Raw genomic sequence first — 25775 nt, forward strand, 5'->3', positions numbered from 1 at the left:
ATAACTCAGTTCGCTCTCGTTTGAGATTTATTCAGTTCAATTACTTAGTTACATGTGAAAGCCAGCTTCAAATTCTCACTTCTTTCTATCTTGATATAGCAAGAAATTTTTCTATGAAGCAGTATCCGTCATGTGCGTTGAGAAAAATAAATCAGGTATTCTAAATCTTTTAAACAAATTTTTATTTATGTACATGTGTATCTCTGTAGGGGTGTGTGTGTGTGTGTGTGTGTGTGTGTGTGTGTGTGTGCGTGTGTGCCTATGAAGACCAGTAAAATGGTACTAGATCTTCAGGAGTGTGAGTTACCAGAGGGTGTCAGCTGCAGGATGTGGGTTTTGGGAACGGAACTGGGGTCCTCTGGTAGAGCTGAGGTTACTTTTATCACTGGTCCCCTCCTCCAGCCTCAGTACTGTACTGTTTATAGCTCTACTTGGTGGTGTGGTCTGAGAGACGGCGGCCAAAAATGATGCACACTAAAGTCTCCTGCAATAGCCAATTTCATTCAGAGCATTAGACAGTTTACACCTCGAGGGTTAAGAACAGTTACTTGAGTAAAGTTCTCATGAGTTCAATCTGTGCACAATCAAGCTGCATTTGTCAAAATCATGTTTTTCCACAGAGTCATATGAATACCAACAGCTGAAGTAAACTCACTCCTGTCTGCTACACCTGGGAGGAGCATCAAACACATTCTAACAACAATTCTGTGTTTGAAAGAAACGAGGTCCCCAAACTTTTGTCCTGTTTTCTTGGAGTTTTTTCACTAGCACTCCAAGTTCCCCTCACACGATCCCATTCTTAGACTGTGTCCTGACAGTGTATATTCTTTTGTTTGTTTTGTTTTTCCTGGTGGAAATCCTCAGTTACTTTTTGTCAAACATGCTATTTTCTTTTCATATGTTGCCAGTCTTAAGAAGAACTTTAGTATTACCTTCCCCAAGTCTCTCACAACTGCATGTCTCTGCGCTAAATACCTCATCGAGCCTATGGATCATGTGAAATTACCAGCAGAAAAGATTTAAAACAAATTAAAAAACTTCCTGAGCCTGAACCTCTGGCCCAACACAGTCACTGGGAGTTTTTTTTAAAGGGATTATTTGAGGCGAAGGTCTAGCGATATTTTTATTCTTAGCCACTCAGAGAGAAATGCTAAAATGAGGTTTTTGCTAGGGAACTTGGTAAGGAGTGTCAGTCTGGATGAACTGGACTTGAAAGACAAGTAATGAAAAACTATATGGACACCCGAGTGGTCAGAGATACCATGGGGCCGAGAGATAAGGGTTCAGAACTACTCTCAAACCCAAGATGAATTCTGTCTTACCTCCCAGCCCAGCCCAGACCAAAAACACCTCTGTGCGGTTGTATGGAGATGTGACTGGGCACCTACTCATTTCTTCAGTTACAGCTTTTATTAAATGCCAGATGTTGAGTGCCTTTGTCTTCATTTACTCTCATTCAGTTTTTACGTAAGCAGGAGACAGGCATAATGATCCCCACTGTCCTCACTGGTTTACTGTAGTTGTAGTAAAACAGCAGAGACAAGGCAGCTTCTAGAAGGAGGAGCTTGCTCGGGCCACCAGAACAGGAAGAGCATCCTAGTGGAGAAGTGGCATCAAGCAGTGAGCATGGAGGCTGGACCAGGAAGGCACAGTTTGAATTCCTACCATGAAGCAAAGAGTGCTACCAGAAAATGACACATACTCGCATAGCCCACTTCCGGCGACATACTTCTGACAAGGCAAGACCTCCCGAACCTCCCTAACAATACCGTCATTTCTGGAGCAAGTGTTGAAGTGCCTGAGAAGGTAGAGATCATCTCATTTAAACCAGCACATCACAGTTGGCACATAATAAGAAAGTTATGCTTCCGTAATCTAACACACACTAGAAGTTTAAGTTACTTAGAAAGGAAAACTGCTCCAAGGCCAGGGACCACCCACCCGTCTGAAAAAAGAGATCTCAAATATTTGAAAGACCCAAGAGTTTAGTAAATTTTGCTAGTTCTTTGATGCAGTTTATATTGAGCTGGGGCCATGTGAACTCCTCTATTTTTAACTCACTAGCTAGCCCCTGCGGCTCCCTTAGGTTAAGACTTTACAGTAATGGTTCTCAAGGTAAATTGGAGACCAAATGAAAAAAAAAAAACAAGAAGTAATACTAATATCAAACACGAATATATTTTTATTTATTTACATGTACCTGTGGTTCAGTGGCAACCAGGAGACACTTTGATTATAGTGATGATTAAAGTTATGGCTGTGCAGAGCTCTGATGATCCCGCATTTATATATAAAGAAACCAGCACAGGAATAGGTTACTTTCTTAGCCATAAATCAGTTTTAGCCACCACAGGCTTACACACAACATTTCCACAGCTTGGATTCACTTTCCTCCACCTTTCTCTCAGTTGGCCAAATCGAACCCATTCTTTATGGTCTAGAAAATGCTTTGCCTGACAGATTTCTCTGGCACTTAACGTATATAGCACAGTGCCACAGTTACATTTCTTTTCCTGTAGCAGTTACAGACTTCCGTTCCATAGAAGGTTTTTTGACAAGTTTTCTTGGAATGAAAGGTGAATAAATTATATACACAATTAACTGTGCAACCAACCAGTTTTACCTCCTTGGCTCAAACTTTCTAAATTCTTGAAATATTCAAGTAAGGAGTAACCAAAATCATGATTAGAAATCTCTGTGTACACTTCAGTTGGTGGCTTTCAAGTTAAGGGACTTGACTATAGTGTCTTTTAGAAAGTGTTTCTTAAAATTTGAAAATATAATTTATATATTATACTTATGTGATATAAATTTATATATTCATTAGTAAATACAGATTCAAAAGAATTTCACAATAAATAATAGTCAGACTTGACCAGATATATTTCCATTTTAGAAGTGCTCATTTGTCAAGGACCAGCCTGGGCTTGGAGAAGGGTTTCTAGGAGCAGTGAAACAAAGGACTGGAAGTCAGATCGTGGGTCCAAGCTGGAGGCCTATGTTCTGCTGGCAACAGATTTCTAGCATGCTTTCTCTAGAGAGCTCCAGACAGCTCTCTCTCTACGTTCTGCCTGAGACAGTTCTCCAAGCAGTTCAATTGAAGTGACGTTGGGAAACCTGAGAGTGCAATTGCTGAATGAAAGTCAAAAGGACTCCATGTAATAACTGATGACATCCGTTTAAAGGAATGTCAGAAGTACATGGAGCTTGTGTTCCATTAAGCTCTGTAATTGCCTATAATGGCATTGGAATATATAAACCTGGAAGCCACTCGAGAAGACTTTTTTGCCTGGTTGTCAGTAAAAGTCAGTATACCCTGTCAGCCAAATAAGTACCGAGTATTCAGAGGTCATAAACTAAAAGTAGGAGGATTGTTAATATTTTGCCTTAATGCTAGAATTGCCTAATATTTATTTTTAAATGACTTGTATGAAACATTGAAAGAATGTAAATAGTCCTCACTAATTCAAATAAAGAAAATGTTTTGGAACCTACGAAATTAGCATGTATTTAGAGACTTTAATACTGTGGGTAAATGTCATGAGTGCAAGGTTATTAGACATGAGTTTGCAGCTACAGTGAATGTGATGCACCCTGTGTCAGTTTACAGTTTAGATTTCCCTCAGTAAAGGATTAACAGCTCCTCACCTGAAGTCTTGCCGTACAGTAGATCGTTCTTTGCAATGATTTATATCAGGTGCTGTAGGCTCTGGCCTGTCTTTCTGTGTGTAACTAAAGTGAAGCACTAGCAGATGGCTAGGATAATCTCTAGCACCAACCCAACCACTGCCTTCAGTGTTCTCTTTACTCCTTGTTGCTCTCTTCCCCACTAAGTCTAACAGGTACTTCAGGAGATCTGCTTTGTAAAATGTGCAAAACGCTAGGACTCCTTTGATGCATAGCAAAACTGTTTTTTGTTTGTTCGTTTCTTTTTTTTTTTTCAGATGGTGCTTGAGTGTCTGAACATTATTAGCGTCTACTGATTCAGAAGTTGTTTTTACAAACAAAGGCATGTTAGTGCTGGCAGGAAGGCTCAGCCAGCAAATGCATTTGCTGCACAGACTGATGTCCTGAGTTCCGTCCCTGTAACCTATTTCTTATGAAAGGCAAGAGTCGTACAAATTGTTTCTGATCTGTATTGGCATGTTTAGGCATGGGTATCATGTGTGTAAGCACACACACACACACACACACATACACACACAGACGGTAAGTACATGCAATAGAAAATTTTAAATATACACAGTAAAATATGAAAATGAGTTGCGTAAGACGGGTCATACAGCAGATGACCCAAAGTTAACTAAATATTCACCTACTGATGAGTATTTGTAAAGTAAAACCCCTAGACTGATTGCTGCCCACTGTCTTAAGCCATCAGTGGTCTCTGAAAAGTCATTTACTTGTTCTACATGAAGGGACTTATGCCTATATTCCCAAAACTTCGGAGGCTGAGGCAGGAGGATTGCTGTAATTTCAAGACTAGCCCCTGTTACATAGTAAATTCATAGCCAGCCAAGACTACAGAGTGGGACCCTTCCTTGCCCCTCTCCTTGTCCTTTGAATCCTGTAGAAGATTTTAAATTTGTTCCAGAATAGCCATTCCTGGCCAGTGTGTTTTTATGTTTTCTCTCTATTTGCAAAGTGGTAGAGCAAAAGATACACGGGCCATGGGTCTGGGAACTTTACTTTCCCCCTCTGCCTTTCATTGGCTGTGACTTTTGAAGGGGTAACTTGAGTACTAGATTTCTATTATTTATGCATGCAGTTTAATTCATGCCAAATCCCAGAAGGCGTACCTACAAATAGATAATGTAGTTATTCTAGGACAGCTTGCCTACTGTGAACGGGGCCCTGAGTTCAGTCGATGCTGTCACCATTACCACCAAAACAAAACAATCCAACCCAGCCCCCAAACCATGGTACCATCCAGTCCGTCTCTAACTGTGCAGTTAATGAGACTGTGTGCATCTTTATTGTGTGGCCATAGCCACTGTCCATTTAGAGAACCCTTTCATTTCCCTAAGTGGAAATTCAGTACCTGTTTAAAGAGATGCTGCCGGCAACTGCTCGTTTGTTTTCGTCTCCATGAATTCTATGGTGGTCTTTGAATGAGGGTGATAAGATAGCTTAGCTCCAATAGAGTATAGAAATACTTTTTTCTTCTGTCTTTGTCTTTAATAACTACCTTAGGTCATAGCCAAAGAAATAGAATTATCTGAGTATGTATATCCTAGGTTTAAAATTTGGTTCTGTGGTTTATTTAGCATACGTTTAGTTTTATATTAGTTGACTTTTTCCGTGACTGCCAGTTACTGCACCAATACTGGAACAAGATTACTACAGCTACAGGAGTCAGTGAGGGAATGCTCTCCGGAGTGTGCCTAGCCAATTAAATAAATGTAATCCAGTTGAAGTGTCAGCCATTTATGTGAATTTCATTTGATTTCTACCTATGCCTTTCAGAAACTTGATATATGGTTTATTTGACGTAATTTCAGGCTGAGAATATTTCTGCAATATGAGAATGAGGAATTATGTGATTGAATCATGGTTTAATGAAGTGCAAAGAATATGAAATGAAATATAAATAATATGTAACTCAGAGAGTATTTACGTAACTGGTATTTGCCTACTGTACGTTTTTATATTTATGTTGTCTGTGGATTTTTACAATCCAGAAAGGTGGTTTTACAAGTGTTGATATCTTTTAAAACACTCTGTATAATGTAATTAGGTGACAGGAATTTTTGTTTTTTATTTTCTCAAATAAATTGGCATTATCAAGCCAGCCCTTTGCTCAGTGTGTTCACTGGGAAAATATTCATGGTCCGAATGCCATAACCAGCAGTGTAGCTCTTAAGAACTTCACTGACATCCGTAGTGCAAAGCAGAAAAGACTCTCTAGTGTAAAGCAGTTACCAGAGGGATGATGGTGCTACCGTTGGTGAGGCCAGGCTTCAGGGTGTTGAGGGGTACAGAGATAGCAGATCAGGCCGAGAAGAAGCAGAATGGGTGTATTCCACAGTGACCCTTTTATGCCCCACGTTCAATGGCACACACAGTATGAAGGAATGAATGAAAGGTAACTAATGAACACATGCACAGTTTACTTCAGACACAGTCTGCCAGCCTCAGAAAAAGATCAAGGATTTGTTGGAGTCTTGAAACCTAGACAATTTTAAGAGGAGTCCTGTTTAAAAAAAATTAAATTGCACGGATAAATTTAAGCATTAGTTTGTATTTAGAATGAAAAATGAAATCACAGCTGCTTAGAATGTGTGATTACACGGTCCCCACAGTAGTTGGCGGGTTGTACGTTACACCTGGTGATGGCAGTTTTAGCTGCTTTCTTCCTCTATAGGATGCCTAATGCTTGATTACTTCTATGTCTACCCGTGCTTTTTTTTTTTTTTTTTTTTTTTTTTTACAGAGATTTGAATGGTAGACTTTCTGGTGGATGACAATAAAATTTTGTTTTAATTATTGATGACAGAAATATGTGAAAGACACAGCGTCACACAGGCATTCTCAGTCCTGGTGAAATTGCTTCAGATTTATGCTCTATACATACTGGGTTCTCAGATGTTCTATATCAAAAAAAGGAAAAAAAAATAAGGAAAAAAGAAAAAAAATAATTCGGTACAGCTGTCATTGTATATACATTTTCAACTATGGTCCTAATAAGAAAGGACTTGAGGTTTGGCCAGGAGTTGATTACAAACTGCTTTATCTGCTCGTACTGGTTGTGTCCCTTGGTTGGATTTCCCAGATTAGCTTTGAGCAGTGCATAGTTAAAGCTTTGTCTTTCAGGACACTAAGAAACACTGCTCTAGTTTCTCTTGGGAGGACTCGTATGTGGCAGGAGAGTTAGCGCAGTGGGAAGCCAGTGATGATGACAGAGGGCTTTCCAATGCTGGGCTGACTGTAGGTTATACATTCGGTGACCAAGCATCTGTACCTACACCTGCTAAACCCAGATCGAGCCCCCATCACCTCACCTGTCTTCTTGACCTGCCGACTCTGACCATCTAACATGTTTTTGCTCTGACCCAGGCTGGCCTGGACCATCACTTGCTCTGTGCTGGAAATGCAGATGTGCTCAACCATACTTGGTTCTAGATTACCTTTTAAATATCAAGTTATTGGCACTACCCAGTTTTTTTAAACAACAACAACAACAACAACAGCAACAACAACAACAGCAACAAGTTTGCTTTCATTTTTATATTATCTTATTTTTTCCAGAAACTGGTTACTGTCATTCTCAGGCTATGGCTTGATGGCCACCAGGTTTTCTATTCAGGACCCTTCTGAAGAATCTCTTTTAAAGCCTTAAACCTTTCCCTTTAAGAAGGAAAATAAATCAGTTTTCTAAGAGTATTTCAGTATTAACAAAAAAGTCCACTTCCTTGGAATCTTAAGTCGGCCTGTGAAACCTTTCCCCTTTGTCATACAATATAGCCTGATTCTGTGAGTGACTCTACCCTATCCTCATCTCTACTTTCAACTCTCCACAGAGTCCATGTAATTGATAGTCCATGTAAGCAGGTGCCACACTCTGCTATTTACATGGTAACTGCAGGTTAAATAGTTCATATGTTTTAGTTCAAATGTTTAAAACTGTTTTCAGTTCCTGGTGTTTGAATTTATGGATTTGGAACCAGTATGTATGAAGAACCAACTGTAATTGAATATATTTTATAACCATTACTGGTGGTGCTTCCTTTTGTTGTTTTGTGTTTTGTTCCAGGGTTTGCAATATATAATAATAACCCACCACAATGTGCTTTCAACTGGTTTTGGAACATTTCACATATTATGTAATTTTCTTGCAATGATATATTTCCATTTGTTGCAACCATCCTTTGTACTCAATGGTTATACATTTTCTGGTTTTTCCTTTCTTTCTTCCCTTTTCTTTATTTTTTAGCTTATTTGGTCTATGAAATTTTTTCCTCTCCTTTAAAAAAAAAACAAAAAACAAAAACAAAAGCAAAACTCTGGACTTAACTTCCAAAGCTCAGGGTGAAATCCAGACAGCTGTTCAGATTTGTTGCCTTCTAACCATCAGGCTTCCCAGTCTTTTGTCTTGAATGTGAAAACCCTGTGTGTCTCTTTCCAATTTTTCTAGTATGGTGCAGGATGGATAGGGTGCTTCTTCAGAAATTCAGCGTATTTATTTTTTTTTTCTGACCGAATTTGTTGTAGTGAATATAATTGCTTTAATTCAGAATGTTGAGTTTACTTATTCCTTGAAACAGGTGCACTGAATGCCTTTATTTTTAGAGATTTCAAGTGTTCTTTATATAGAGACAATAGCAGTTTTTCACATTATAATAAACTCTTAAAAATACCTGAAAAGCTGTGAAGCTTTCTTAAGAGTTAAGATAGCATTTAGGTGGTTTAATCTTTTGCCTGCGTGCTGATCTAACATGCATAGCATCAGAGCATGAACACACGCACAGTACATGTTGAATTATGAGGGTTATTTATAACTGTATGCTGCCTAGGGGGAGTCTGTTTAGTGATTGGTGTATAGATGAGCACAGCTGTAGCTATGTGCTAATGTCCACACGAGTCGTGAGTTTTGATGCACCCCTCTTTAGGTGGCTGTGCTCCACTCTAAAAGAGCTGAAAGCAGGAATTTCACTTGAAATAAGGAGTGGTTCTTCCACCCTACACGAATGTCTCAAATATACACATTATTAACTCAATTTAACCAACACAGGAAAATGTTGTTTAATTATAGCATGGAAAAATGAGTTACAGAATTTCTTGAGTGCTGGAGGAAATATTTAGGGAAAATGTTTCATGCAAAAGTGATTTTAACTGGCAGACACTTGTTAGCACTTAGAAACATTTATTCTCAGTTATAAATGGCATATTCTTAGCACCATTTTATTCTAGCTTCCCATCGATATATCATTTAGACACAAAGTGCTGAGGCAGGCTTTTCAGTCCTAGGCTGCAAAGGTATTGAAGGTGAATGTGATTTCAGTAACACATCCTCCGTCCCTGTGCTCTGTGCCTTGTGTTTTATTAGATGGCTTAAAATCCATTGTTGTGAAAGAGCACAGATTCACATTTATATACCTTTCACAAACATCAGCTTCATCATAGGTGTTCCTTTATCTACTCTCCTGTCTCAACCTACCTCTAATTTGAGTGTTTTACTGGGAGATCTACAGGAGTCACTGTCTCCAAATTTCCTATTCATATCGGTTTGCTGCCACATGAAATTTATTATTGAAACATCACATGGAAAAGATAAAATGCACTGTCACCTCGCCTCATCCCAGTTTGCTTTCAGTTGCTGGAAGCTGTAGGAACCACGATGTGCCTGCAATTTTGTGATGCGACGCTTTGGAAAAATATCTTCCTTAGAGACAGCTTGCAGCTCAGCCGTTGTGTGTATATGTCTATGTATCTTGTAGAAATAAAGTTGCAGATGCTGAAGTGGTTGCCCTGTGTCCCCTTGAACATGATCACTGGATAGATTAGATCATTGTCTTTTTAAATTAATCAAAACAGGACAGCTGCTGAACAGACTTTTCGGTAGTGCATTACTGTGTTTATTGCTATTTCAGTGGCTGGTAGGCATGCTCCTTGGTGTTACAGATCAGTGACCCATTCGTCAGTGTTTATACACTACTTAGGGTGAACTTACTTTTCCTTTATGTATTTAACACAATCTCCTGATTTCCAGTAATGGAGGATAGATGGTGTCTCTACACATCTGGTAGTAGGATGATTTCCTTTGAGTAGAAGTTGAATACCGTAATATGCTTAGCTATGTGGGTATGCCATCTAACTTCCTGTTCTTTAATCCTTCCAGATTGGGAACCGGGATAAAATAGATTCTATTTTATAGGTTAAGGATGAAGCTTAAATGAGAATGTATATGTGTATAATTTCTCACCCCCAGTAAACTCATAGCTACCAGCTGTTGTCACATGATTATTATGTGATGATTTTTTTCTTTAGACATGGTTTCTCTATGTTGCCCAGACTGTCCTGGAACTCAATCTGTAGATCAGACTGGCCTAGAATTTAGCATATTGTCATCAACTTTGTGGTTATCTGGTTCCTCTTGATTGACATAAGTCCCAGGCAACTAGTGACTCATCACTTCAATAGATTTGGCCTTTTTAGATATTTTGTTTAGAGCAGCGGTTCTCAATCTTTGTGGGATGCAACCTCTTTGGGAGTCACATTTCAGATACCACCCTTATCAAATATTTACGTGATAATTCATAACAATAGTAACATTACAATTATTAAGTAGCAACAGAAATAGTTTTATGGTTGTTGGTCATCACAACATGAGGAACTCCACTAAAGGGTCACAGTGTTAGGAACCCCAAGGGCAGCAAATACGCCTGTAAGCACAGAATCATGGTCTGGAGTGATGGAGTAATTACCCTGTTTTTGAGGTTTAGCCATGTTGTGCCTATGATTCGTTCCTTTTGATGGCTGGATAGTATCCATACTTATAAAGTTATCTGATTTTATTAACGCTCATATTATTTGATAGTTTCGTTTCAGGTTTTTATGTATCCTGAACAGTAGTGATACCCATATTCTTTCATAAGTTTTTCTCAAGCGTATGTTTTTATTTCTCTTGGGTAGGTGTGTAGGTGCTGAGTTTGGAGATAAATTTATGTTTAACTTATGAGAAAACTGCCAAACTGTTTTCCAAGGCATTTTAAATTCCTCCCTCAGTTTCTGATGATTCTATCTTTCCAGATCTCTACTAACATTAGACATTTTGTTTTGATTCTGACAAGTTTACTGTGTGTATAAGGTGGGCTGGTGTGTGAGCTTCCTCGCCCCCTTTTTTCTCTAAGCACATATTCTTCCTCAGAGTTTCACTGTTCTCTGATCATATGCCGAGTCTGCTACCATTCACACTTGGGCTCAGTGGGAGCATTTCTGAACCTTTATTCTCCTCTAAAATTTCTTGTGTCCAAATCTCTTTGATATACATTTGCTCCAGTTTCTCCCTCTCTTGATCTTGTTTCCTTCTTCCCCTTGGAGGTGCTCTGAGAGCTCACCTCACAATGAATGCAAAGCCGAATCTGTTTTCCTGGATGCAACAGTAGCAGGATGTAGATTGAATGTGAGTCATTGAAATAGAGAGTGAGTGAGGAAGACCTCTAACTTGGAGTGTCATTTGAACTGATGCTTGGATAGTAGGAGAAAATGGACCAATTACACATCTGTGAGAAGAGTCTTTCTAACACAAAGGTGAATGAAGAGATTTATTCATTAGACAACAAGGAGACACATGTGGAAAGAGCAGAGCGAGAAAAAGGTGAAGGGTAATATGATAGATCCAGTCCTGACAAGCCTTTGATGTGGTGGCAGCTGTAGAAACTTGTGCTCCTGCTACCAACAGAGAGCAAGGGGCCCAGGACAGACCAAGGGGCCAATGAGAAGGCTTTCACAGTAAGTGTGGGTGAGAAACGGGGGGCCTGAGTTGGAAAGCAACAACTTGGAGGTGGTTGGGGCCTCGATATATATTTTTGAAGATGCTGGTTTTTGTTTGTTTGTTTGTTTTAAAAAGGTATAGAAGCTGTGAATAAGGGACACATCGAGGGACATTTTCAAGTTTCTGGCCAAAGAAAATGAACAAAGCCACTGTGTGTATTGAAATTCCCGAGGCGTAATAGTGGAAGGGTGAGAGGAAATTAGACTTTCTGTTTTACATGTGTTAGATTTGTGTGCCTATTAGATCTTCAGGAATGGCTGTGGCTTGACACTTTGGAACAGAGTCAAGGGCAGGACTCAAGGTAGCAGTTGGGGAATTGGCAGAATGTAAGTTGTCCTTGACCTAAGAGAACTCACCTGGAGGTGGCCTGTCTTTTCTGTGAAGGATCTGAACCACAACAACCTTAAAACTGAGATTACTGCGTTCTGACTATCTGTTGTGAATGGAGCTCCAGACAGTAATTAAGAGGGCCATAGTGCAATAAAAGACTACGGAAGCTTCTAGATCTGGGCTGGATTTGACCTGCAAACAATAGTTTGGTGATCTGTGGCTTTGATGGTGCCTCCAGAGAGAGGAGCTGCAAACCCTAGCTTGGTCCTAAGGTACATTTATACCTAAGAGGTCAGGAATACTGGGAGAATCTAGCCAGGAATCGGAGATGAAGCTGTCATGTTGAATGTTTGTTTTCTGATATTATTATGACTATTGGATACAACGCTGGGAACTCAAGAGTGGGGAGAGTTTACCATTTGTGTTTTTCCTACTTTGCCTGTGTTTTAAGCACTTAATAATTTGTATAGCACTCCAGACAGCAAATATTCTAATCCCTCTTATACGTGGATGGTCTTTGAATATGTAACAGCCATTCTCTGTACTTAGCAGACATATTGTGTAAAATGCTCCCAACTCATTAGACATTTGACTGTGAAATTCTAGTCACAGTGTTTAGGTGGTGTTTCCAATGTGCTTTATTGAGGAGTAGTCCGATGTGTGTTCTTTGTGTCTGAATATTCATATTCTGTTTCTGTTGCTGATGTCTAAATACTTGGCACAATGTAAAGGGAAGAGTTCAGAGAAAACTTGAGAGTTTCCTCCTCTTGAGGCCTTTGAAATCTTTGTGAAGGAATGCCACTGCAAAGTCTCTCATAAGACTAAAACTCAGCTGTGTACACACGCACGACACTAACTCAACCATTGTTGTTGAGTGACATTTTATATTTTTCTGTCTCAGTGCAGACAGATGAGTGTATAGATATTTCCAGAAATCTTGATTGCATCTGTATTTTATTTGTGGAGTGGTTCAGACAACCTACAGCTGGTTTAATGTTTATTTTCTCATATCACCATACCTAACAGTTGTGATGTGAAGTAGGAATTAAGAAACTCACTTATCCATCCATACATACGTACGTATATACATACATACATACATACATACATAAATACATACATGTATATGTATGAGTGTGTGTGAATATGTGTGTGTGGTGTGTGTGTGTTGAGAGAGAGAGAGAGAAAAAGAGAGAAAGAGAGAGAGAGAGAGAGAGAGAGAGAGAGAGAGAGAGAGAGAGAGAGAGAGAGAGAGAGAAAGAGACTTTGTACGTGGCTGCTCTTTGGAGTTCAGACACCAGAAGTGGTTCTGAAAGTTTTGCATTGCCTACTGACAGACATTATGTATCAAGAACTCGCATTATCATAGGTCACTGAATTAATTTAAGAAATACCAATTGACATCACTACTTTAGGGAATTATGGGCTGCTGTTTGAAATACTGTCTTTGTCAAATGTGAAAATTTAGAATAAATTTTATTTTTAGAGTATCGGGCCCTTCTGAATGAAGTGTTGGTCTTTCCATATCCCAGTGTTTATAGATAAATGGTGGATTCCTTCCATCTCATCAAAATAGTCATGTGTTTGTGCCTCAATTCACCCTTGAGTGTAATTTCTAAATGGAAAGAGAGTTCAAAAAGGCATTTAAAACTTTTCAGAGGTGTGTTCAAAAGTCATTTGTTATTTGTGAAAGAAGGCAGCCATAATTAGTATTCCTCATGTGCTATTGTATTTGAATGCATTTAAAGTCTGTCAAATCTAATGTGTTTTAAATGAGATCATTAGGATATAAAATTTTTCATTGTCACTACAGCAGGGGCTGTGCAAATCCTCTGTGCTACAAGACTCTCAGCAATTCAGCTGAGCACCCTTGACATCCTAGTTCTTAGTGGCAGCCATTTACAATTGCACTGCACTGAACTTGGTTCCTTGGTATCTTCATTATCTTCACTGAACAATTATGTCCTTTATTTTCCAAAGTACTTCAGCCAACACACTGAGGAGTATGGATGTAGAAAGCCATTGATTTTGTAACCAAGCAGACAAAGAGCTGTGAGCTGGGGCAGTGGCTAGCATAAGTTCTTAGGATCAACAATTTTTTTTTTCTTGGATATTTTATGTATTTTCATTTCAAATGTTATCCCCTTTCCTGGTTCCCCCCTCTTCTCTCCCTCCTTCCTCTCCTTCTATGAGGACGCTCCCCCTCCCACCCACCAAGTCCCACCTCACCACCCTGGCATTCCCCTACACTGGGGAATCAAATCTTCACAGGACCAAGGGCCTCTCCTCCCACTGATGTCCAACAAGGCCATCCTCTGCTACGTATGTGGCTGGAGCCATGAGTCCGTCCATGTGTACTCTTTGGTTGGTAGTTTAGTCCCTGGGAACTCTGGGGCTTCTGGTTAGTTGATATTGTTGTTCTTCTTTTGGTGTTGCAAACCCCTTCAGTTCTTTCAGTCTTTTCTCTAACTCCTCCATTGGGGTCTCCATGCTCTGATCAACATTTTATGTTAAATACTTCGAATACTAAATGGAAGATGTATTTGTGGTTCTTCCAAGTTTGTATTATTACTGTGTAGGGTGAAAGCATGTATGTAAGTCATTCAGAAAATTTTGCATACCTGATTTTGCACAAATATTTTACACTTAAATGTAATTTTACCATAAATTCTATATGCAGAATTTAAGGTAAGTTATTTCTTAAGTATCTTAATTATTATGGGATATACAAAATAAATAGGCAAACCATCTGGTTTTAAAATTTGTAATCTGTTATGAAAATAGCTTTTAGGCCCTTAAAATAGTGGTGCATATGTTAGGAATACAATTTATACATGAGTTAAGTTTTCAAAAAAAGAAAAAAAAAAGAAAGAAGAGATTGGCAGCAAGAACAAAAGTAGTGGAGTGGATTTAGATGACCTGGAAGGACTTCTCAGAGGTGGAGTTTTGGATGGGAGCAGGAGGATTCTCACTGGAGAGTGGATGCAGAATGCACAGTTGTGTTTGTGGAACTGTGTGGGTGGTGTGACTGGACAGGATGTTCCTCCTGTGAAGGTAACAGGAAGTAAGTTGGGAGTGTAGATGCAGAATATATGATGGCCATCTTGTGGGCCATTGGTTTGCCTTTGTTATAAGTGGAAACTGAAGGGATTCTTAGGAAGGAGTGATTCCATGTGGTCATGTGGGTAAGACTGAGGAAAGGAATAAAGCAACTTGGTTTCAGGGGCCATAATGGTTTCTGAAGAGTTTCAAAACAGATACTTGTTGTGTTTTGAACATGTGTGATATGCAAAGGTAAACGAATACAATTGCTTTCTGAACTGGTATTCTCATTAAATTGTGAATGTGGGACACGAGAGAGCTCTCAGAGAAACTTTTTTTCCCCTCTAAGGTACTCCTTAGCATAATGGAACGATGGGGCCTCTTCCCTTGCTTTAGCAGTCATCTGTGGTTTTCTGAATTCAACCACTTGACATGGACTTGACCTTGTGAGAGCTATCTAGACCATAATTTAATGTGTGTGTGCACAGCATAGCATGATGGCACTTTTCTCATTTGTCTTGACCAGCACTTGCTGAATCTGGTAAACAGCAAACATTGGCCTACCCACATGCACACAGCCTGTATTCCAGGAACATGACAGGGACAGTCATGTCTAATGTATCAGTGGACAGGATAGGATTCGGTCATTTTCACTAATTAGCATAAGAAATACAGTGAGATTTAGACAAGTATTCATTACAGCTTTAATCATTTTTACTTACTTATATTTTATTACAAATAGTATAATTCTGTTGTGTAACCATAGCATATCTTTTTTTAAAAATCATTTTATTTGGCTTTATATTTTTAGTTGAGCACAGATCTCTTTTTTACTATTATGTATGCTCCTTAGAGGTAGAAAATTAGTTTTAATTGCCTTTGCTTCCTCCAGAACACTTATTATAGGTTGACAATTAGAGAATATTTGTTGAATAAAAATAACACCCTTAGCATTCAAGCATAAACATTCACCGGCAAATAAGAATTTTATTTTATTTTACAGACTTAATTTTTCACCCATAACAACAGATGATATTTAGAACAGGCTAAAACTTTTAAGATTTTCCAATAAGATAATCTTTTCATGACATTAAGTCCTTAAAAAATAAAGCCAATATTCCCTCCAAAATGCTTATAAAATCATGCAAATGTTTTGGCCCAAGTAAATGGCTCAGTTTGTGGTATGTGCCTATTATGCATGAAGCCCTGGGTATAATTTTCTGGCACCCCAATAAATCCATGATAAATAGCGTGTAGGTATGAGATCCTAGTATTGGGGAGGTGGAGGAAGGAAGATCATATGTTCAAGGGCATAGGATACATATCAAGTAATTGGTTAGTGTCAGGAAATAAAGAAAGAAAAAAGCGAATGTAAACAAGCAAACAAACAAGAAAGCAAAGAAAAACAACCCAACTAAGCCAAATCAAGAGCATGGGCAAAATAAATAAAAAGAAATCATTCTCTCCAGAACGTGTCTGAGGAGGGCTTATCTGGGTAACCTTCCCTCCTTTTTCTCCTTCAGATGTGATAGGGAAACTACATTAGCTCTTTTGATAATTATGGAAACTATAGGGGTTGCAAAATTTAAAAATGATGTGAAGAAACGTTTTTCAAGAGACATTTATTGTAAAGTAGAATTGCGGTCATATCTACTGATGAGATGGGGGAAGCAGGCAGCCTAGCAGCTTGCCTCCTCAGCTCCTCCTCAGCCTTGCTGTCTCCACACACAGGGCACCTACATTCCTGCCATCTTCCTGTTAATCCTGTACTGTCTCTATGCAAGGTTAGTGTTGTTTGAAGGATCAATAAAATAAAAGGTATTGTCATTATGACTAAGAGGCAGATGATTGGACACCTAGAAAGGCCCGAAGAATAGTCAAGGACATTTTAAATGGACCGTAGGTTACATTAGAAATTCTAAGAATTTGAGACCCAAAATGGTGAGAAGAGTATTATTATCAAGTAGGAGGCAAGACACCTTGGTTATAGGGACAGAGTTTCTAACATATTAGAAGTCTGAGATTAAGAGTTTCTAACATATTAGAAGTCTGAGATTAAATGCTTTTTTCTTTTCTTTTCTTTTTTCTTTTTCTTTTTCTTTTTTTTTTCTTTTTTTGGAGCTGGGGACCGAACCCAGGGCCTTGTGCTTGCTAGGTAAGCGCTCTACCACTGAGCTAAATCCCCAACCCCGATCAAATGCTTTTAATTCATCATCTCCCTAACCAACTATTCATTCTTAATTGGAGCTAGGGCTTTAAAAGATGAAGTAGCTTCTTCACTATTGCAGTCAACTGAGACCAGAAGTCCTTAGTTGTAAACTTGGGTAAAAAGTATTTCCAAATTCTCCAAGAGCTAAGTGATGGGAACAAAAAGATAGTTTCAGTAGAAAGTTCACTTTTAAGAATCTTGTGATTAAGCGGATAGATGTGTTCTGTCCCCTCGGACCCACGACTGGAATCAAGCTGGAGCAGTGGCTCTCAACCTCCCTACTAGCGTTTCTGTGGTGATCCACAATCATAAAACTATTTTTGTTGCTACTTCATAACTGTAATTTTGCTACTGTTAGGAATCATGTTGATAATATCTATGTTTTCAGATAGCGTTTAGGTGACCCATGTGAAAGGGTTGCTTGACCCACTCCCAAATGTGTTGCAGCACCCAGGTTGAGAACTGCTGTGCTAGAGTCATCTGGGGAGAGGAACATCAATGGAGAAAATGCCCAAGTTAGATTGCCGGTGCTCAAATCTCTGGGGGCAGTTCCTTTATTAATATTCTCAATGTGGCAGGGGGAACTCAGCCCATGGGGCTGTGCCACCTTCGCACAGTTGGTTCTGTGTGTTCTAAGAAAGCAGGATGAGCAAACCAGCTAGCAACATTCCTCCATGGTCTCTGCTTCAGTTCCTGCCTCCAGGTTCCTGCTCTGAGTTTCTGCATCCCTGATGATGGACTATATGTAACCTTTAAGCCAAATGAACCCCTTCCTCCCTATGATGCCTTTGGTTATCATGTTTATCACAGTTGTAGAAACAAAACTCAGATAGTGGGACTTACCGAGTCAGAGAGTGAAACATAAGAAAAGGGTCATGACCACATCTATAAAGATGGCCTGGAAAGTACAGCAGTGTCTGTTCAGCTAGCTGAGAGCCAAAGCCCAGGAAAGACGCCTGGGGTAAAATGACTTTTAAGTAATGCTCTGTGGTCAGTTCCCTCAGAGGCCAGAAGACAATGCTGGATGCGTTGGGATTGGAGTTACTGATGGCTGGGAGCTATCTTTTGGGTGCTGGGATTTGAATCTTAGGTCTTTTACAAGAGTACATAGTATTCCTAACTGTCAGGGCATCTCTCTAGTCCCTATTATTTTATACTGCAAGGATGGAGAATATTGATTCTGTATTCTGAAAGACAAAGAAGTTGATGTTAGATACTGATGTGCTAATACTTGATAACACTCCAGGTTTAAAAATATGTTAAAGTTATCAGTAATATATGTAATCTGAATGCTTTTATTGTTTGAACTTGATGGGTTAGAATCTTCTAATTGCAAAATGTTATTAGTTTGCCACAATTACTCTCATATAGGTATGATATACATTTTGTGTTTATTAAACATTAAGTACAAAACATGGGTTCTGTAAATATGTAGAAGAAAGTGTAGATTTATGTTGGTAGAAAATGTACTTCGTGTCCAGCTCTTCTGAGCCAACCAAATAAATGATGGTATAGTAGCATGGTGGCCCATGCCTCTAATATCAGAACTACTGAGGCAGAGGTGGACAGATCTCACATTTCAAGGCCAACCTGGTCTACAGAGTGAGTCCCAGGACTTCCAGAGTTACACAGAGACACACAGTCTCCAAAACAAAAAACAAAAGGAATACTTGCACAAAATACCATATTTTCATGCCAATTAAAAAAATGTTAAAAGTATTCTGTTATCAAACAAGTAACTCCAGTAACTGAGATAGAAAAAAAGACATAAAGGCATTCAGAGCAAAAATAGAATAAGACTCTACCTTGAGTAATATTTAGCTTTGAAAATTTGTTAGAAACATAGTGATGATTGTGTTGATAAAAACATCAATTAGAAAGTATTGTCCAGTCACCATAAACATATTTTGACCATCCTAAGGATGATCCTGTCTTCCTAAGCACTGATCCCTTAGCCACCGACCTTATCCACCCAGGTTAGAGATCTCTTTTCTTTAGTGGAAGGAGTTTCCTGTCTATTTACTGAAAATATCAGTTTCTGGACAAAGTGTTTAAGTCATACAGTTATGGTAACATGAGTATAGTGCCCCATTAGAGCACAAAGCACGATAGGTGACCATGGATGGAGCTTAGGGAGGTAGAGAAAAGAAGATGTGTAGCAGAGACTGGCCTGCACAGGTCAATGCCTAAGGGCTACAGCCTGCATTTTTCATGGAGGATGACACACTGTCAGAGGGTTGTCCAGTGAGAGATTCCCTTCCAATGTCCACAAAACCTTCAGTTTTTCCATTCCTATGCATTCCAGAGCTACTTAGGCCATTAACTTCTTTAATTTTTGTTGGTTATATACAAGAAATACATGGGATATATTGATAATTAAAAAAGATTCTATAGAAAGTAGTAGATCCCAAAAAAATCTGTAGGACTGGGAAGTTTATAAGGTAAGAGTGTTGTTAGTTGAGTATATTTTTATATTAAGAGTATTACTCGCCTGCTGTTCTTTCTCTTCCTTCGCGTTTGAATTTAGTTTCACTCTTTATAGTTGTCCACTGTGCGTGTCTGCGTTTGTTTTTTCCTTCATTTTAGAATGTAATGGCAAAAAATATATACACATGGAAATTGAAATTTAGTCCTACTGCGGCTCCACAATCTCCTCTTGTTCTGTTCCATTGCTAAGTCAGAAATGCACATATACCAGATTATTATCTATTGCCATGAAAATTGTTTTTGTTATATTTCAATTTCACTACGGGGATGAGCAGCAGGAGCTAATGGACCCTAAGAGGGAAATCTGTTGTTTAAATAATGATTATTCTGTATATTTCGGCTCACATGAAAAGGGGAGAATACAATTCCTCTGTCACACAGCATGAGAAGGTAAATGGATCAGCGATAGAGATAGAATCCACCTGAAACCAGCCCACGAGTGTTCTGTGAGTCAGAAAGAAAGTTACCTACTCAAGGGAAAAAGGCGAACTGTGTTTCCACTGAGCTCCAGTTGCTGTATGCCAGGTTGAGTTCCCAGGAAGCAGAGGCTGAGTTGGAAGTTTGGGCCACACATCACATGGTCATTGTTCTTTCTGGGAAAGGGGTAGGCAGAGACAAGAGATCTAGTAGAGGAGAAAGCTAGACTTCTGGGGGTCTGGTTAAGCATGAGGGGTGGCTCTGGAAACAGTATGGCCCTTGGAGCTGTCCCAGATCAATCAGCTTGTGACTGAGGCAGGCTGCACACTATGAGGCCATTGTGTCAGACAGAGAACTGATTTCATGAGACTGGACACCACTCACACTCACATGTGGGCAGTGAGATGCCAATTCCTTTCCTGGGGCTCTGGGCTGTGTATTGCTTTGTTTAGAGAGTGTCCTGGCTTGCTTTCTGTTGGTATGCTAAAACAGTGACCAAAGCCAACCTAAAAGGTGTACTTTGGCCTACAGTTGGCAGTCTATTGCCAAAGGAAGCTAGCAAGGGAGGGAGCTAAAGGCAGGGACCGGGAGGCAGGAATTGAAGCAGAGACCGTGGAGGAATAATGCTTGATGTCTTGGTGCTGTGTAGCCTGCTCAGCTACATTTCTTAGTCATCCCTGCCTGATCTGCCCAAGGCTGGCACCTCCCACCGTGGGCCGGACCTCCCTGCACCAATCAGCTATGAAGAAAATGATCCATAAATATGCCCACATTTAAGGAATATGATTCAATTCCTTAAATAAGGTTTCCTCTCCCCAGATGAGTCAAGTTGACAACTGAGGTCAGCCATCCTTCTTCGTAGGACATTTTAGTTTGACTAGCAGATGCTATCTGCAGCAGCATCCTCATGCATTTTTCATTCCCACTACATCTCACTATTAATTAGCCAACTACTTTTTTAAGTTTTAACAGTTTACATTTTTAGACATATTGATACACTTTGACACCCTTATTTTATTTGAGTGCTTTTGGAATTAAATAGGCTGTATTTTGCCTCTAGTCACAACTGTGGTTTTTTTTTTTTTTTTTTTTTTTTTTTTTTTTTTAAGTCAAAGCAGATTATGGATCTTCACAGGAAGTTGAGGATTTTGTCAGCTGTGGTGGCTCAGGCCCATAATCTTAGCACATGAGAGGCTGAGGCAGGAGTTCTGTGAGTTTACATGATGCATGGAATCTCCAGTGAATTCCAAGCAAGTGTTAGGGACTTTGACTTCAAGTCCAGAAAGAAAAAGAATAAAAGAAATCAGGGTTCTATTTAATAGTATATGACCATTTAAGGGCAAACATTGTTTTTCAAAAAGCTTTACTGTGCAGTTATTTAGTCTGTCCATCACATCGAGTAAGACAGAAGGGCCCCATTTTCCTCTCAGCCCTCTGTTACTATTTCCCTACAGTGGCCTTATTCTAGTCCCTCTGCTTCCCTCTTTCTTGTTCTCTTTCCCCATTTTGCTTACCTCCAAAAAATGATTACTTTGTAGATGTTTTTCTCCAGAATAAGTTGCAGACATGAAGCTCCAGTATTCCCTTAAGATTTTCATGGACTGTTTCTCAAAAACAAGGACCTTGTTTCATATCACCTCATTATAACCAGAGAATTGGAAGCTAATATGGACGAAATACTATCAGCTACTCCTTAGAACCAACTCGTAACCCTCCTCCCGGCTTCCTCAGCTTTCGTTGTAGTGTTTGAAGAGGTTCTAGAGTCCAGTCGTAGGTTTTACTTGCCATGGCTCTTTGGTCTGCTTCCACCCAGAGCCATTCTTTAGTTTTTCTTGTCTTTAATGATTTGACAATTACTAAGAACATGTGATTTCTTTAGTTCAGTTTATATGGTTTTCTCAAAACCTTTTTCTATTACATATTTTTGCGCATGTTCAAGGCAGTGGTGTCATGCCAGTTTGTCATGGAAGAGGGAATACATACCTTTTTCTTGCCCTAGTCTTAGAACCTCCATTCTGCATGGTTCCTTCCTATGAACAATGATGCTTAGAAACTATCTAGGACACAGGGATGGATATTCCGATCTCCTGATTATCTTCACTTATTGATGGTTTTTGATGAACAAGTCTGGGAGATGCAAAAATTGACATTTTTCATTTACATATTAAAATGTTTCCATTGATACATTTAATTCTATCCAGAAATAACAGGGTTCCCCCCTTCCCCTTTCTGAGACAGCATCTCCATACTCAGTGACTGGGCTAAAGCTCTCTGTGTAGAATGGACCAGATTGGCCTTGAACTCTTGGAGATAGGCTTGCCTCTGCTAGAATTAAGAGTGCTCCACCATGACCTGGCTCCTCCAACATGGGAAACTCTGGCTTCCAGCATCCTCAACTTACATTTGTTGTTGTTGTTGTTGCTATTACTGTGCAGCCAAGGACGACTTAGAACCTCTGATCCTCCTGCCTGTACCTCTTGATTGGAAATACAGGAGCATATAAGCCCATCCAATTTATGCAATGCTGAGGATGAATCCAAGGCTTTGTATATTCTATAAGTGATCTGTCAACTGAGATATGTCTGTAATCTTTTCCTTTTTAAAAAAATTAAAAGTATTTTTATACAATTTTTTCTGATTGTGGTTTTGACTCTCCTAACTCTTCCAAGATCGTCCCTACTTCCCCATATAAAAATCCACACCCTTTATTTTTCTCTCTCTTTCTCATTGGAAAACAAACAGGCAACTAACATATAATCGTAAAAATAAAATAAAAACACCAGATAGGACAAAGCCACAAATGGGGGAAAACAAACAAACAAGAAAGAGAAGAGCCAAAGAAAAAAAGCACAGGAAAAACATACAGATGCTGACACATCTGCACACACAGAAATCCCGTAAAAATAAAATAGAAGCCATAATGGATAAGCAAAAGATCTGTAAGGAAAAAAAATCCCCAGGCAAAGCATTATGAAATAAAAAATTTAAAACTAACCCAAACATTATAAAAAGTACCACTGAGTTTGTTTTGTGTTTTTCCTCAATTACTGGGCAAGAAACATCATAGTCAATACATGTGGCTGTAAGAGATCTTTTCTGTGTGTATGATGTGTGTTATGTGTGTCATTATGCCTTTGGGTGTGTTTGTGTGAGTATGTGTATGCACATGCCACAGTGAACTTGTGGAGTCAGTGACAACCTTGATCTCAGTCTTTGTCTTCTGCCTTGTTTGAGACAGGGCCTTTTGTTTATTGGCTAGCTGGCCCATAAGCTTATGGGGACTCTACTGTCTCCACTTCCCATCTTGCCTTAGGAGCACTTGGGTTATAGAAGTGAGCTGCTAAGCCCAGCTTTTATGTGTGTTCTGGGAATAAAGGTCTTCACACAAACATTTTACCCTCGGTGCCATCATTTCTAGCCAAAGTACACTTTTTTGGGCCCTGTCCTGCTGCCTCCAGTCAACTGGTTGAATTTTTGTCCTAACTTTCCTGGACACTCCAGATAACCCATTAGTGCCAAACAATGAGAAGGGCTCCAGATTTGTCCTCCCCCTTCATTATTTTTCTCTCAATAGTAAGTGCTGTATGAACTAGAAAAACGACTTAGTTACCAACTAATGTCTGGTATGGGATATGTCAACAAAGATAGTTTCGAGTTAAAATTGGGATTGCTTGATTCCTTTTAGTGTTTTAAAACCAGATGTATTCCATATGAAACAGCAGAATTTTATTGTTTAGCATAATATTCCTTTTGAAGCACGATTACAACATACCAGTATGTCCTGAACATTTCTGACTTTAGAGGTAGTGTCTAATTAATCCTCTATATCAATAAAGCACATTTTCCTTGGTTTCCTTTGTGTTTATTTCTTTGCAGCTTGATAAGCAAGAGCTATTAGGATAAAACAATTTCTTTGTAGAGCCTTGTTTATTGGTTTGCAATAATGAGAACAGTTATTGTGTCCAATGGTTTTGTGCTTTTATTTTGAGTAACAAAGTGTTCCTATTCTGTGATGATACCATGGGAAACAAGTTTAAAAGCTAGCTCTAAAGGATCTGTAGCTCTGAGAGGTTATAATTTAGGATGGAGGCATGGTGGTCAGAGGAAATGAGCCAGAGTTAAAAGCCTTTTCTGTGCTGTTGTATCTGTAACCACCCTCAAAGCACTCTGCACTTTATGTCACAGGAAAGCCTCAAATGCCATGTGTGAACGCTGTCTGCAGGAGCCTCAGCATTTCTGGAAAACAGTTCTTTTATTCTTAGAGTGTTTGAACAAGAAATATAAATAATAGTGTTTTATCTCTTTGCAGGACAACCTATAGATATAGGGATTCTTCTGCTGTTTCTGAATAAATGCTATAGCATTAAAGCACAAACCAAATTTACAGTTATTGGAGGTTGAGAAAGAAATTTCTTGTGTTATTTTGGTTCACTCTTTCAATCTTCTGTGTGTGGACACACACACACACACACACACACACAGTTGTTGTCCTTCTCTTTATTTGTGGGACAGTAGTTGCTTTATGTCTAAGTTTTTGCTCCAGGGTACAATATACTTACTTGTCATCGATACGCCTGTGGTGTACAGTATTTTTGTCAATAGTGTAAAAGCAGTGATTGATGCTCACAACCTCCCATGAACTCAAGGAACACCCAGCATTTGGACAGTCTGATGCTGAGCTGTGACTGTGGTTACTCAGCCAAGGGAAGGAAGTCATAATCATGTCATTCTTTTCATTGAAATGTTTACATTCCTCCTGAATCTTTTTTATTTCCATCTAATGCAATTTCGTTTCCCCCTTCTATCATCGCCATCCTTCTGTCTGCCTTTTTCTTATACACACATTCACTCAGAACACAGACACAGAAATTAAATACTTAATGAACTTAGAACTGGTCTCTAAAGTGTATTATAAAAGGACAATGCATATAATTGATATATTTATTTATATATCTTTTATATAATACATAATAAATTTATTTAATATATTGTATATATAAGATGACAATATATTTATACTATATTTATTACACATATATGCATACACACTCTATTTCAAATGAAAAATAACAAGAATTGTTTGGCTTCCTGTAGATATTCAGTTAATGCTCAATTGAATGAATGAATGAATAGATGAATAAATGATTGACAATAGAAAGAGAAATTATATTAAAGCCTATGTTATACCCTGTGCAGGTACGGAATACTAAAACAGGTTCCATTTATTCATTCAGAATACACTTGTCTGCATGTCTTACAGCTGATGATGATGTAGTCCTATGGGGTGATGGGTCAGTCCTCTGCTTTTGTACCATCACTTTTCTCAACCTAGTCTTGCCTCTAACTGGTGCAAGGCAGTCATTAATTGAGATGTGCAGATACTTCTCTAAGAATGTCATGCTTTAGATGAAAGTAGTGATCTTGATGTAGAAGCAGAAATTTCTATTTCCCCTTCTCTTAGTGAGCTCTTTCTGCAGATCATCTTCTCCCTTGTGACAGCCAAGGAACTCGGTGGCCTGAAATGAATAGAAACCACAACTAGTCACTTAGGACATTTTCTTTTTTTTTTTTTAATTAACTTGAGTATTTCTTATATACATTTCGAGTGTTATTCCCTTTCCCGGTTTCCGGGCAAACATCCCCCTCCCCCCTCCCCCCTCCCCCCTCCCCTTCCTTATGGGTGTTCCCCTCCCAACCCTCCAGGAAAACACAATCAAACAGTTGAAGGAATTAAAAATGGAAATAGAAGCAATCAAGAAAGAACAAACGAAACTCAAGATGGATGATCAAAATGTG

General features: G+C 39.0%; 1 protein-coding gene and 1 long non-coding RNA gene across 12 annotated transcripts in view; both read left to right on the forward strand.

The window, feature by feature from the left end:
• Immp2l (inner mitochondrial membrane peptidase subunit 2) overlaps positions 1-25775 on the forward strand; it is an 899718-nt gene that overhangs the window by 143665 nt on the left and 730278 nt on the right. The gene's annotated exons all lie outside the window — the stretch shown is intronic.
• The window catches only part of LOC120093204 (uncharacterized), a 111378-nt gene that overhangs the window by 16754 nt on the left and 68849 nt on the right, over positions 1-25775 (forward strand). The window contains exons 2-3 of one of the 2 annotated variants that reach the window (XR_005486306.2): positions 100-155; positions 1521-25775. The exon at positions 1521-25775 is cut by the window's right edge and continues 68849 nt beyond it. This is a non-coding gene — a long non-coding RNA (uncharacterized LOC120093204). Of the gene's footprint in view, positions 1-99 lie in introns of both variants that reach the window. The other variant, XR_010052224.1, reaches the window with a different exon arrangement.

This window comes from Rattus norvegicus, chromosome 6, assembly GCF_036323735.1.
Source record: "Rattus norvegicus strain BN/NHsdMcwi chromosome 6, GRCr8, whole genome shotgun sequence".
Taxonomy (NCBI): domain Eukaryota; kingdom Metazoa; phylum Chordata; class Mammalia; order Rodentia; family Muridae; genus Rattus; species Rattus norvegicus.